This window comes from Choristoneura fumiferana, chromosome 23 (assembly GCF_025370935.1).
Source record: "Choristoneura fumiferana chromosome 23, NRCan_CFum_1, whole genome shotgun sequence".
Taxonomy (NCBI): domain Eukaryota; kingdom Metazoa; phylum Arthropoda; class Insecta; order Lepidoptera; family Tortricidae; genus Choristoneura; species Choristoneura fumiferana.
Genome location: NC_133494.1, coordinates 5,009,589 through 5,022,836, shown reverse-complemented (window position 1 = coordinate 5,022,836; position 13,248 = coordinate 5,009,589). Strand labels below are relative to the sequence as shown.

The 13,248-nt window shown below is 38.1% G+C and overlaps 1 protein-coding gene across 2 annotated transcripts in view; it reads right to left on the bottom strand.

Annotated features, from left to right (window-relative positions):
* Window positions 1-13,248, bottom strand: part of LOC141441363 (beta-1,4-N-acetylgalactosaminyltransferase bre-4-like) — a 317,885-nt gene that overhangs the window by 45,417 nt on the left and 259,220 nt on the right. The gene's annotated exons all lie outside the window — the stretch shown is intronic.

Sequence of the window (13,248 nt, the reverse complement as noted above, 5' to 3'; positions counted from 1 at the left end):
TACTAAAATAAAAGTGTGCTTCATTAAGAACACTGGGCAGAATCCGGAACTTCCTATAAATGGCTTGGGCAGGACGAGGCTATACTTACTACACATAGCTTTTTTGTAATGATTATCCTGATTATCCTCTAACAAGGGAGTTTTACAAATTTCAAGTAAAATCACTTTTACTCAGTAAATACCAACTCTTCACTAAAATATAATTCACACGCGGTCTCTTTTAAACAAAGTCAGAGTAAACAAAATTAAATCAAAGCAAACAAGAGACAATGGCAACCATAAAATAAATTACGTTTCGTCTCTGTTTCTTCAAAGACAATTTCGCGGCTTCCACGCTTTATTTAATCCTGTCAAATGATTTATTTCCATTTGAAAAGGTCTTTATTGCGGTGAAATTTTTATTTAAAGAGAAAGGCGTTATATTTTTATAAATGCAAGTCGTCCATCATTTTAGCACCTCCCTAGTCTCAGGGAGGAGGTTGTACGAAGCGCTTGTAAGAAGCCTTGTATAATTCCAAGGAGCTAGACCTACAAAGCCGAATTTACACATGGCGCATATTAACAGCAATTGAATGCTAAATTCTGTGTAAGTTACGTTTGCGAAGTAATTACCAAGTGTTTATAAGTCCCCTTGCGTTGTTAATTCGACAATTTATGCTCCCTTATCCAGACACCTTTGTTTAGATAAGTTACTTAGAAAGTAATCCAATTTCAAAGCTACTGCGTTTCGTTCCTATCTTTGTCATGGACTGTTTTTAAGAATAGTTTCATCTGGCTATTTCTGTTCCTAAATACGGTATTTGACAACTCCTGAATTTGCCAAATCTTAATATTATTATGAAAATATAGATATACAGACAGTGTTCAGCGAAGAGAAAACTTAAATCAGCTATATATATTTTTTGAAAAATCTATATACCTGACTCCTTTCTAAAACGCTTTTCTCTATGCAGCAAGTCTGGCGGTACTGGCGTGTGACGTCACATGCCAGTATGTCTTTCTCTGTCTAATCTTGAATTACAAACCTTTATAACTTTGTTATTTGTAAAGGTAGCTTAAAAATTGTTTCTCTTCTCGATAACAGGCATTGTGAAGTTTTAATTTATAAAACATATAAAAAATAGTCAAATACCGTATTGTTTCAAGCCTCATCGGCAATTTTGAGGTGTAGATCGCAGACTAAACTTCTAATAGGGCTCAGCTTAATACAGCAGAGAGATTTCAGTGGCTGTGGCAGCCGCAAAGCCAAACAAATCCAATCTAAGTAGACAGGTGTGATGGAAGGCGACCTCGAAACCCGGCGCCTATTAAAAATACGAAAGGCTTTAAACTTCCAAACTTTGCGCCTTTCGAATCGAAAAGTTATTAAGTTGCTTGTCCCAAATTTCATCCCAAGTTTTCAATCGGATTTTCAGTCCATCACTGATAAAGTAATATTCGCGTCGAAGTGCCGATTTGTTTGAGTTATCCTCAAAAAGATGGCATATTAAAATGGCGTTTTACATTCGAAGACGCAGAGGGCGAATGGAATTTTGAATTGGGGAGGTGTGCGCTAGTAGATATTTTCTGGGGTGTTATTTGAACTATTTGATACAAGGTCCAGTGAAACGAGGGAGAATTCAAGAATTGGAATCTGTGCCAACGCAATGCAGGTGCACAACAGCACAAGTTCCAAATAGTGAATACTCTCCCGGTTAACTCGTAATCGCACAAAGCGCACAGCGCTACATTGTACGCTCCGACTACATATTTAGACCGCACTTATGTTGCCTCACGAACAATATATTTCGTATGCAGCCAGTGCACGTGATTTCAAAAGTAGAGCTTATTGTTTTCTTCCTTCTATATTCTGAAGATAGTACTGAGTTTTAGAAGATTTGCAGTTTTTAAGTTCATCATCATCATCACATCATCATCAGCATATGGCAGTCCACTGCTGGACATAGGCCTCCCCCAAAGAGCGCCATTGCGCCCTGTCCTCGGCTAGACACATCCAGCTTCTACCAGCAGCCTTTCGCAAATCGTCACTCCACCTGGCCGTAGGGCGCCCTACTCTACGTTTGCCAAGACGCGGTCTCCACTCAAGAACTTGTTTACTCCAGCGGTTGTCGGTTCTTCGACAGATATGACCAGCCCAGCCACTTCATCTTGCTAATTCTCTGATCTATGTCGATGACCTTAGTTCTGTGTCGGATAGCCTCATTGCGGATTCTATCCTTCAGAGAAACTCCGAGCATAGCTCGTTCCATAGCTCGCTGAGCAACCTTGAAGAGGTGGACTAGCCGTACTGTGAGTGTCCACGTTCCAGCTCCGTACCTATGTCATGACGGGTAGGACGCACTGGTTGAAAACTTTTGTTTTCAGACATTGCGGTATGGATGACGAGAAAACTTGACGTAATTTTCCGTTTTTAAGTTCTGTCGCGTTAATGAGCAATTATGCAAAAAAATACCGGCTAATGGACGTTTAGTGGCCGTAGCGAAACTGATGAGAGAAGAACTGGTGAGATGAAACTGGGAGCGTCTTGGCTAAACGTTTTTTGTCACCCCGTCCTAGTCTCGGCGAACCTGTTCTTCTTTTTGAACACCATATGGGGACAAATTTGACACTGTTTTGTTCATTAGAAATAGCCTCTTTCTTAGACAACCAATGTGACTAAGCTAAAGCTCATGCCACGTTGTTATTGTTTTATTTTGGATCCAATTTGTATTTCAGCAAGGGACGGTTAACCTGAATCCAAAACACAAGTACTCGTAGTTAATTTTTAATTTTGATTGCGTTTGATTGTGGTTTTATGCCTGGAACGCGCGTTCACGCTAATTTAAACTCGTTACAAAACTGCCAGTAAAGTACATTTCGAAAATCAAGAAGAAATAATAACTAATTTTACACCGTCAAAAAGTGTTCAACTAACCAAAGTAAAATTATAAACTAATCATTATGCAAAGCACACTACAGGTATATTGTGCTTATGCAAAATTATTGCAAGCCGCGTGCCTTCGGGATTAGTTTTGGCAGCTCTCCAGACTCAGGTGCGTTGATCGTGCAATCCGTATGCTGCAATCTACATTTTGATGACTAACCTAGTGGTTGGTGACAATAATATGACCTGAGGGTTTATTGTCCAACACAGTTGCAATCACAATAGTTTTCACTACTTTTTTCTGTCACACGGTATAAGATGAGGGTAGAAAGATACGGGGAATGAGATCACGAACGTGAGCGCGTTAGACAATACGGCCTCTGCAGGCAGTGGCGGAGCAGGAACTAAAGGCGTGAGCAAGATAAATTTTTTGAGGCCCTATGATGGCACCCACACAATAGATGACAGATTTTTAAACGAGCCCTCTTCCTCTTCCACATAAAACAATACATATGTCACTGAGACCCAACTATCACAAATGCCAAACAAAATGCTGCCGCGTTTCAAACTCTAAAGCACATGCTCAAAGCTACCATCAACATAACACACAGCCATCCATCCATATATCCATTGCCGACTTAATGTAGGTAGGTACTCTATGTCCCTACGTATATTAGAAGTGATTAATTTTATTTGAATCTGTAGAATATTAACAAAATATGAAGTAGCTGATAAAGTTATTTACCCCACAAGGGAACTTAAAACTTAACTTAAGACTTACTTAACATCTTTATCTAAGCTTTTAAGCACTAGGGATTAACGGTTAGGTAGGCATAGTTGTTCTAAACGAGCCATATTCTATGTTGGCAGTGACGTCTGGATTATTCAGAGTGGTAATACCGATGCCCGGCGCTCTCGCGCCATTCCAAAGCATCAAAATATTCAAATTGCTAGCTAGATAATAAAGTTATTCGGTTAGTGTTAGCTTAGCTGTATACATAGTTAGATTATATTATTTAATAGGTGCTTCCTTTTGTTATTAGCCTAAATGGCACAGCAATCTTATTTAATCAAATCAGCGATTGTTCGTCTAAAATGATTTACTTTCTATGGAATGACTATGACTGTTTTAAACATTATTTGCTTGTGTGTTTTTACGTCTTGGAGATAATTACTCTGGAACTAATATTTCACTAAAAAGCTACTTCATCCCTGATTAACTTACGTTAATGCTGTTCAATACAAAAAAGTACAAATTTTCCACGGGGCGCGAAAGAAGTAGCGGGCAATAGAAACGATAAACTAAATAATAAAACCAATAGCAAAAACTGCGATCGATGTGATTTTTACGGCCGTTAAATTATTGGTTGAAGTATAAGTACACGAACTTATTCAAGCTTTCGATTTAAGTTCTTAAATGTAGAAACATTCATCTACGACTACGATTTCTCGCTTCAAAAAGTACCAGCTGGCTCAACCGTCGAAAAAATCACCCCTTGTGATTGTAACTTGAACTAACAAGTCAGAATTACGGCTATGGCAGTCCGCCAACGCCCTGTTACCTGCTTGTAGAATTTCATTAAAACGATTGAAGTTAATGTGAAGGGGCACTATTCCAGGACACACCTGTGCTAAAAGGTTTTATAGATGATTACGTTGCTGACATTGTTTCAATAGGGGAAAAAGTTCCCGCCCTCGATATAGCTCCGAAGTAAGTGAAAGTTATTGGAATAGTACGTTATGTGATGTTGAATGTAATAAAATACTAATACTAATAACAATATATATACTTTTTTTTATTAGCCATTTTTTATGTACCACTGCTGAGCAAAGGCCAATATATTATTATTACGGAAAAGAATAATGGTACAATCGATATTTTGCCTAGCTTTTATGGTGAAAGGTACGAGACGTTCCAAAACAGAAATGATTATTAATGTGAGGAGCAGATCAAAATGAAAATGTATGGCTGATATGTACAATAAAGCTATGATGACGTTAGGTTCATTTTAAAATGCCAGAACAACTACACGGTCAAAGTATAGTACATACTTATATTTCGCTTGTAAATGGTACTCAGTGGAAATGGTTAAATAGATTTTACACAAAATTACGTAATCCTAGATTTAAGTTAGGTGTGTGTATTGCGTTCTACATTTACACAGTGAGTAAATAAAAATGCTTGTCAGGTAGTTAAAAAAATGTTGGCTAATGGCTAGTCATTTATCATAGCCATGTTTTTTTTTGTATTATCTTCCACCATTACGACCCTTACATATTTCATCAAAATCAAAACTTTTAATTCTGCAAGTCGGCCGCCCACGGCTCGTTTCCATGTCACTTTTAAACTACCAGCTTTATCTTTCTAGCCATGAACTTTTGAACTTCTGAATAAACATAACCCATCGGTTCCCGCACGCACCATCACAATTGACCAAGCGGAAAGCTCCGCAACGCACTCTAACCCATTGACTGCTGCCTCAACCCTTCGCCTGTCGGGATCAAAACACCATTACCGCATCGCCGCACCCCTTCCAAACAACTATTGTTGAAAAAACTGTTCCGTGAAAATCTGCTGCGGGCAATAGGATATTATTGAACGTAAAAGCTACATAGTATTGTTTTTTTTTCGGGCCGATAACTCGCTAGTCAGAGTAGTCATTTTATTTTGGTGGCGTGCGGCTTCGATGATTGTTTATTCTTTTACAAAACATTAAAGCGAGTAGAGCCTGTTACGTTGTTTATAGGGGTACGTGTTTGGAAAACTTAGATGTATAAGTTACTAGCTCTTACCCGCGTTAGCCATTATATCAAGCACCAGCTTTTGCCCGCGGCTTCGCCCGCGTGGAATTCGGTTATCGCGCGTTGTTCCCTCGGGAACTGTGTATTTTCCGGGATAAAAAGTAGCCTATGTCACTCTCTGGCCCATAAACTATCTCTATGCCAAAACGCTCCGTTTCGACGCGAAAGACGGACAAACACACTTTCGCATTTCCAATACATATTAGTATACGTATAAAATTTTCAGAATTTCGCAAAAATACCAAGGCGATTCCCAAAACTTACTTGTGGTCTTCATTAACGTTGCATAAGCAACACCCTTGCCAAGTTTCAGGTGTCTAAATTGAAATGTCGGGATTTTATCTTGATCCCGTGGGAATTTCGGTATAAAATTTAGCCTATGTGTTATTGCAGACTGTGCAGACATCCAGCTATCTGAACACCGAATTTCATTTAAATCAAGCCAACTGTACTGTTATAGCACGAAAGAGTAGTAAACAAACCACGCACACACTCACAATCTTTCAAATTTATAATATTATACTATGTGGCACTTGTAAAACCCTGTTGCAGTCAGCATTTGCCGCACTTAACAAAAAAAAACTTGATAAATGCAGCAGAGGCTGCCATGTGACAGGGTTCTACAGAGTGTCCCACACATACAAACTTGTCAAGGTATAGGAGTGTTATCTATATTTAGTTCATGCGCCTCGTAGGTGTATAGTTGTAGATTCGTCTCCACTTGACCCGATTTTTCGTCAAACGTGAACAAGGCCTGCTCGGCACTTTGATGATGCCACAACGTTTGTGTGGCCGGTCCTCGGGGCTCGGTGTCCCCTCCACGATCTTTTGTTAAAGAAAACTTCAAATCCAACCGTAAGTCATTGCAGATATGTACAATCAGAATGTGAACATCGCTCGGGACTCGTCGGTTCGGTTTTCTTCGGTTTTCCTGAAGATTCAAACGAGAAAGAAAAAGAATACCGATCTTTTTCCGTTCCGAACGACATTAGCGAACTGGTTTAAATGTACCGCTATGTTAACAAAATCTTGCTCGCACTACATGTTTTGCGGTAACATCCTCATTGCTTTGATCAAGATGCGGTGAAAACAAACGCGAGATTGAATAATAAAGTGTGCAGCCGCTCTTAATAAGATTCTGGTGTCGAAGCTACTATGCAGAAGAACCAAGATTCGCGTCTACAAAAGCTTGGACACTAACGCTCAAAGAAGAGAATACGCTACTAGTGGCAGAACGGAGGATTCTGCGGAAGATGCTGGAGCCGACTCAGTGAGAGGACGGTAGCTGGAGGATAAGAAAGGATAGAGAAATTGAAGACCTGGTATTGGAACCCAATGTTATAGGAGAGACCAAGGCGTCCAGACTCCGGTGGCTCGGGCACGTAGAAAGGTTGGGAGAAGGCCGGTTTGGTCGTCCCAGGTACCGCTGGAGGGACGAGGCCCTGAAAGACTTTTTGGACCTCGGTGTCGAAGGCTGGCAAGAGCTGGCTCAAGATCGCAAAGCAGGGCTTAATCTGGTGTTGGAGGCCAAGACCCACTTTGAGTACTGCGTCCTGATAGTAGTAAGTAGTACTTAGTAGTAGTAGTGAATAATAAGCGTAAAAATCATATTACAAAATCCGATAAACCATATCTCTGTTTTTTTCGGAAATTAATTAATTATAATGTCATACTACCCGGAGTCTTAATCTTTTAATTAGTCACTATTGTATTCATTTCGGTGTAGTGTAACTAAGGCTTCTTAGTTGCCTTATGTTTTTTTCTCGCTACTATTTCACTATCGTTCATTCGCTACAATAAAACTCATAAAACTAGACGAATTCATGAAGTAACTTGGCTTGCCCGTAATATTATCGTCATATTTAAAAGCTTCTTTTATTAATTGGTGAGTAATTGGCGAAAAAGTCACGCCTCTCTTAATTTGTTTAGTAAGCATATTCAAGGGACGTCGGCTCGGCAGATTGCCTCGAGAGCGTCGGGTGAATGATGAAGGGTTGGACACTTAATAAGGTATCCTTTTCCCTTCTGACACTTGAATGTAAGAGGTTTTTATTGCTCCAGCTCTAAGGGGAGGAAATCTTGAGTGAAGCACGCGCGCCGATAGCGTGCTACTTCTATTTACTGGTAGTTTGCGTGAGTTATCTTACTTGTGTACTGTCATTTTAAGGCAAAAGGCGGTATCTCAAAGATACACTTTTTAGTTATTTATACAATGTTACATACAATTGTATACCAATTACCTATTAGGAAATGAGTGTGCGCCGATATAGTGCGTTTCTTGACTGGTAGAGTTTGCGCCAGTTAATTTACTACTACCTTCACTGTCTTCTTAAGGAATAAGGCGGTATCTCAAAAAACACTTTTGGGTTATTTATAAAATGGTATACACAATTCAGTATCAGATGGTATAAATATTTCAAAAGTGATATTCTTTTGAGATGTACTAATTAATCGTGGTGGCCTAGTGGTTTGACCTCTCGCCTCTCAAGCAGAGGGTCGTGGGTTCAAACCCCGGCTCGCACCTCTGAGTTCTTCGAAATTCATGTGCGGAATTACCTTTTAAATTTACCAGGAGCTTTACGGTGAAGGAAAACATCGTGAGGAAACCTGCACAAACCTGCGAAGCAATTCAATGGTGCGTGTGAAGTTCCCAATCCGCACTGGGCCCGCGTGGGAACTATGGCCCAAGCCCTCGCTTGTTCTGAGAGGAGTCCTGTGCCCAGCAGTGGGACGTATATAGGCTGGGATGGATGGTGGTACTAATTAAGCCATAAATATACAATATTTTTATAATTAACTGTATTCCTCTAAGAACCACTTTAAGCATACGTCCTTTATAAGGTACAAGTTTCTTAAATAGAAAATTATTATGCTTCTTCATTCCACTTGTGTAATTATATGTTTTTATAATCAAAGTACAATACAAACTTATTTTATACTAACCTAACTTAAAATAATAGAACTGTCAGTTAAATTAAATATCAAAGTGAGCGTCCATACTTAGATACTCGTGCTCGATTCGATACGCCTGATCACGATACATAAGTACCTAAGTACTACAACAATATGAATGTGAATGAAGTTCACTAAATTACCTTGTTTTACCGCGAAAAGAACCGCTGTTTTGTTTTAAAAAGGCAAAGTAACACTTAAATCAATCAACGATATAAATGTTGACTCACCCTAATATAGCCAAATAAAAACAAAGACGACAAGGAAAAGTCATTTCATTAGCCAATTAGCAGATCACTAATTTACACGATTTCACGCATCGAGGTTTACATTTTAAAATGCTTTGATATAATAAATTACAGGTCAAAATTATAATGAAATATTACATCACAGAGCTAATAACGGGTTCCATAATAATGAGCTACGCAATAACGCTCGATCGGTTAATTATTTGCGTCGCTTAAATTAAATTGGCCCAATTACAGCGAATTTCGTGTTTAAATTATTAATCGGTCGGCTTTTAATCGTTAATCGGCCAACAAACTATTCAAGTCAAGGGTCAAGGGGGCAAATACCCTTTTGGAAAATCCTACTAATATTGTCCTTCTATCCTACTAATATTATACATGCGAAAGTTTGTGAGTGAATGAGTATGTTTGTTACTCCTTCACGCTGAAACGGCTGGATGATTTTGGATGAAATTTGGTATGTAGATAGCTGCACATCTGGAATAAAACATAGGCTACTTTTTATTCTGATATTCCCACGGGATAGGGATAAAATCTCGAAACAACAACCGCCGCATGCATTTTTAATGTAACGTCCATGAAAACCACGATTTAATTTTCGGGAATTCCCATGGGAATTTTTAAAAATCCCAAAATTTCAAATCAGCTACTGGATCTAATGATTTATGTGTGCGAAGTCGCGGGTAAACACTAGTAGTAAATAATTATTTAAGTACGCAGCTTGCGTGTCCTAAAGTAGGCAACACACACGAGAAAGAATGAGACGGACGGTATTTTTTTTTCTGGACAACATAGGCATCAACTTTTTAGTGCGAGTTCTAATACTGGACACAAATAAACAAAAAGACTCGCGGCGGCGCAGCGAAATTAAGAAGTATATCTATCATTGCCAGGAACAAGTCGCACGCCCCTTAATTTTAATCACGATAAAAATAGAGAAAGAATTTTCGAGTCTCGGGTATTTAATATGTATTTATCTATTTAATTATTTTTATCCATTTTGTAGTAGGTACCCATAACACAAACTTTGCTTACTTTGGGACTCCCGTGATAATTATAATTATTATTATTTATTTTAAGACACCTCGTAGGTATAATTTTAAGTTTACCTTCTTAAAGCCTTCAAATACATCGAGAAAGAAAACAATATGTTAAATTAAAAAAAGCCACATTTTAGGTTGACTAGTGAAAGTCTCGTTTTCAGTTAACCCACGCACTCTTGTGTGCAGCCATGTAAAAATCATGTCGTGATTTTACGTCCTCTAGCTTTGGCAGTCATCGTAATTTGTTCATAAAAAATGTCATGAAACTTTATTATGGTTCGTTCCTCTCGCTTCCATGGTTTGATGGTTGGGAATCACGGTGTACTTGTAAAAGGCGATGCTTACCTTTATTATAGTAGGGGAACAAAAAACAATCAACCTGTACCATGACAAATAAAATAAAAAACAAATTTTCGAAAAATGTTATAATTTTGTATTTGAGATAGCGATTGTTGTATCTCTGTAACATATGTAGGTACATTCAACGTCATAAATAAGTGATAATATCTGTACTTTGCCGCTTTCAGTCGTTACACAATTTCGTATGGCGTTAAAGTGACAAGGTACAAAATTGATCACTTATTTACGACGTTGACTGTACCTATAGATTTGCGTAGAAGTGAAGGAAGACGGTGTAAGAAGGGTGTAGCGGTGATGCGGATGCTGCATGATAACAAATAACATATGTATGTGTGTCACATAGATGTAGCTGTCGTGCATGTGTAAAGGAGGAGCAAGGTAAAAAGTTGTAGTTTATTTAAAAGTACAAGGGGTTTTTTGACAGTGGTTTCTTTTTGCCAATCGCGTTATTTAAAGTTGATATTATTATAAAATTATTCCTGACTGCTGTCAATTAAATCATGACATAGGTACTTTGTGGGACAGCGACCCAAATTGCGATTAATATTTAAGTTTCGTTGATGGAGATATCAGACTTTTCAATTTCTATTATTAATCACAAGCTATGCACACTGTCATATACACTACTTAATCTTAAAATATCGGAAAATTATTAATTTCACGTGTTATTTTTACGACAAGATTCTCAAAAACTGATTCTAGAACATTGAAAAATTCTGTGTTTATATGTACCAATCACTCGGGTTTCTTTGATTTTATATTACCCGTTAACTTTCTTGCTCGCGTGAACAGTTGAATTAAAATTTTCTCATATACACACAAACTTTCGCATTCATAATATTAATAGGATGCGATCTCGTCTTAGTAGAAATTCAAAAACCATTCTTTACGTCTTCTGAAATAATAACACCTTTGACTCAAGGCGGGGAACCACCTTAATCATACTTATAGAGCATGCACAAACATAATTACCTCTTAAGCCTAAGAATTATCAGCAATTATCTACCCATAAAGGACGTTACTTATAACTCTTGGGGGGTCCCACTGAAAACCAGAATTGTATGGTTTGCCGCAACTCTATGCTAAGCGGGGCCCTATTTATTTATACTGTTCGATCTTCTTTTCAAAATGGTTCCCTTCTCAATGTATTTTATCCTGTGTATCTAATTTCCCACTAATATATATGCGAAAGTTTGTGAGTATGTTTGTTTGTTACCTCATCACGTCTAAACCACTGAACGGATTTAAATAACATACGGTACACACATAGTATGACTCCCGGGAAAGAAAATAGGTTAATTTTTATCCCGGAGAATTGCATAGTTCACGCTGGATAGTGATAAACGAATTGTGGCAACAGACTAGTGTGTAAATAAAATAAATAAATAAAATATCACGGGACAATTCACACCAATTGACCTAGTCCCAAAGTAAGCTTGGCAAAGCTTGTGTTATGGGTACTAAGCAACGGATAAATATAATTATATAGATAGATACATACTTAAATACATATTAAACGCCCAAGAAATAAATCCGTCTCTCTCTCTTGCAGCGAAGAAAAAATAATTATCTTGCCTTTATAGGTTTTCCAACAAAAGGCCAATCTTATTTGCCAGGAGATCCAATAAGATTCAAAGCTAGCCTAATTAATTGGGCCAATATCGGATCACGTTCAAAGCACATGAGCAAACACTCGGGACCGCTTCACAGGTCACGCCTGCGCAGCGTATCACGCTAATTTGACAGCAGCAGGGCTACTACGAAACTCGAAGTTCGTGTCATGCGGTCCCTCTGACACTTATACTATTTAATATGAGAGCGAGAGGGACGGTACGACACGAACTTCGAGTTTCGAGTTTCGTAGTAGCCCTGCAGTAATCAAAACTAGCTAGTGTAGCTACAGTCGAATTTAGTCATGTAACTAGTGATGCGCAAAATATGCGAATGAGGAATAACGAATAAGACAAACCAAATTATTCGGAAATGACGAATAAAATATCGAATGATTATACTTATTTGAATAAATTATTCGTGGAAAAATTTATGATATGTGATAGATAAAATATGATATTCCTTAATCTTGTTTTTCCTCAAGTTTAAATAAGTATTTCGCATAAACAAACTTTTATGAGCACTTACGGAAAAAGTTGCCGTATATACATAATATGTAGATAACTGAATCCGATTATCCTAAATGAATGACCTAGCACGCTAAGTAATTGAATTGGAAATATACTGGCAAGGTATTCTTTTTATAGGACTTCAGGGCATTTTATTCTTTTTTATTTTCCATATTATTTTTGACTAAATTACGAATAACTACAATTTATGAAGGATCGCATCTTAAATTTATAAGCAACCCGGTGAAACAGCCTACAAACCCGTCCATTCCCCGCAGAAGGGTCCAACTGACGAATGACGGAACAATTCTTAAGGAAAACGGCATAGCTTAAGCAACGGCATTAAAGTTGCAAGATCCCTTAATTTTGGTCCTTCGAGCCGGATAAATCACATACAACATGGCGGCTAACAGAGACGTGTGATCACGAGTTTACGGCGTGCACGGCTCATAAACGCTGCTCGTATAAACAAAACAGCGCTATAAAGTAGGCTAGGGTAGGCTTTGGGACAAGAGTTTGCGTCTATGATTACAGCTTTAATTAAATAAATAAAGTCATAACAAATGAATGACGCGCTGAACGGCTGGATTTTTTTTTAATTGCATGTAAGGATGAATCTACATTTGCATCTTATTAGAGTATTGCATCTCCGTTGCGTAGCAGAGTGTGAGTCATAAAGGCGGGTGTAGCTTTACAAATAAATATAAAAAAGTACTGTTGTACTAAAAATTGTACCTACTCAAAAATAATAGTACCGCTCCGTACATAAAGTTATTACAATGTGGAGGTACACCCGCCATACTGATTGTCAGGATAGCGCGTGTATGTCGATTTATAAAAAATATTTTAAAAAAATACTG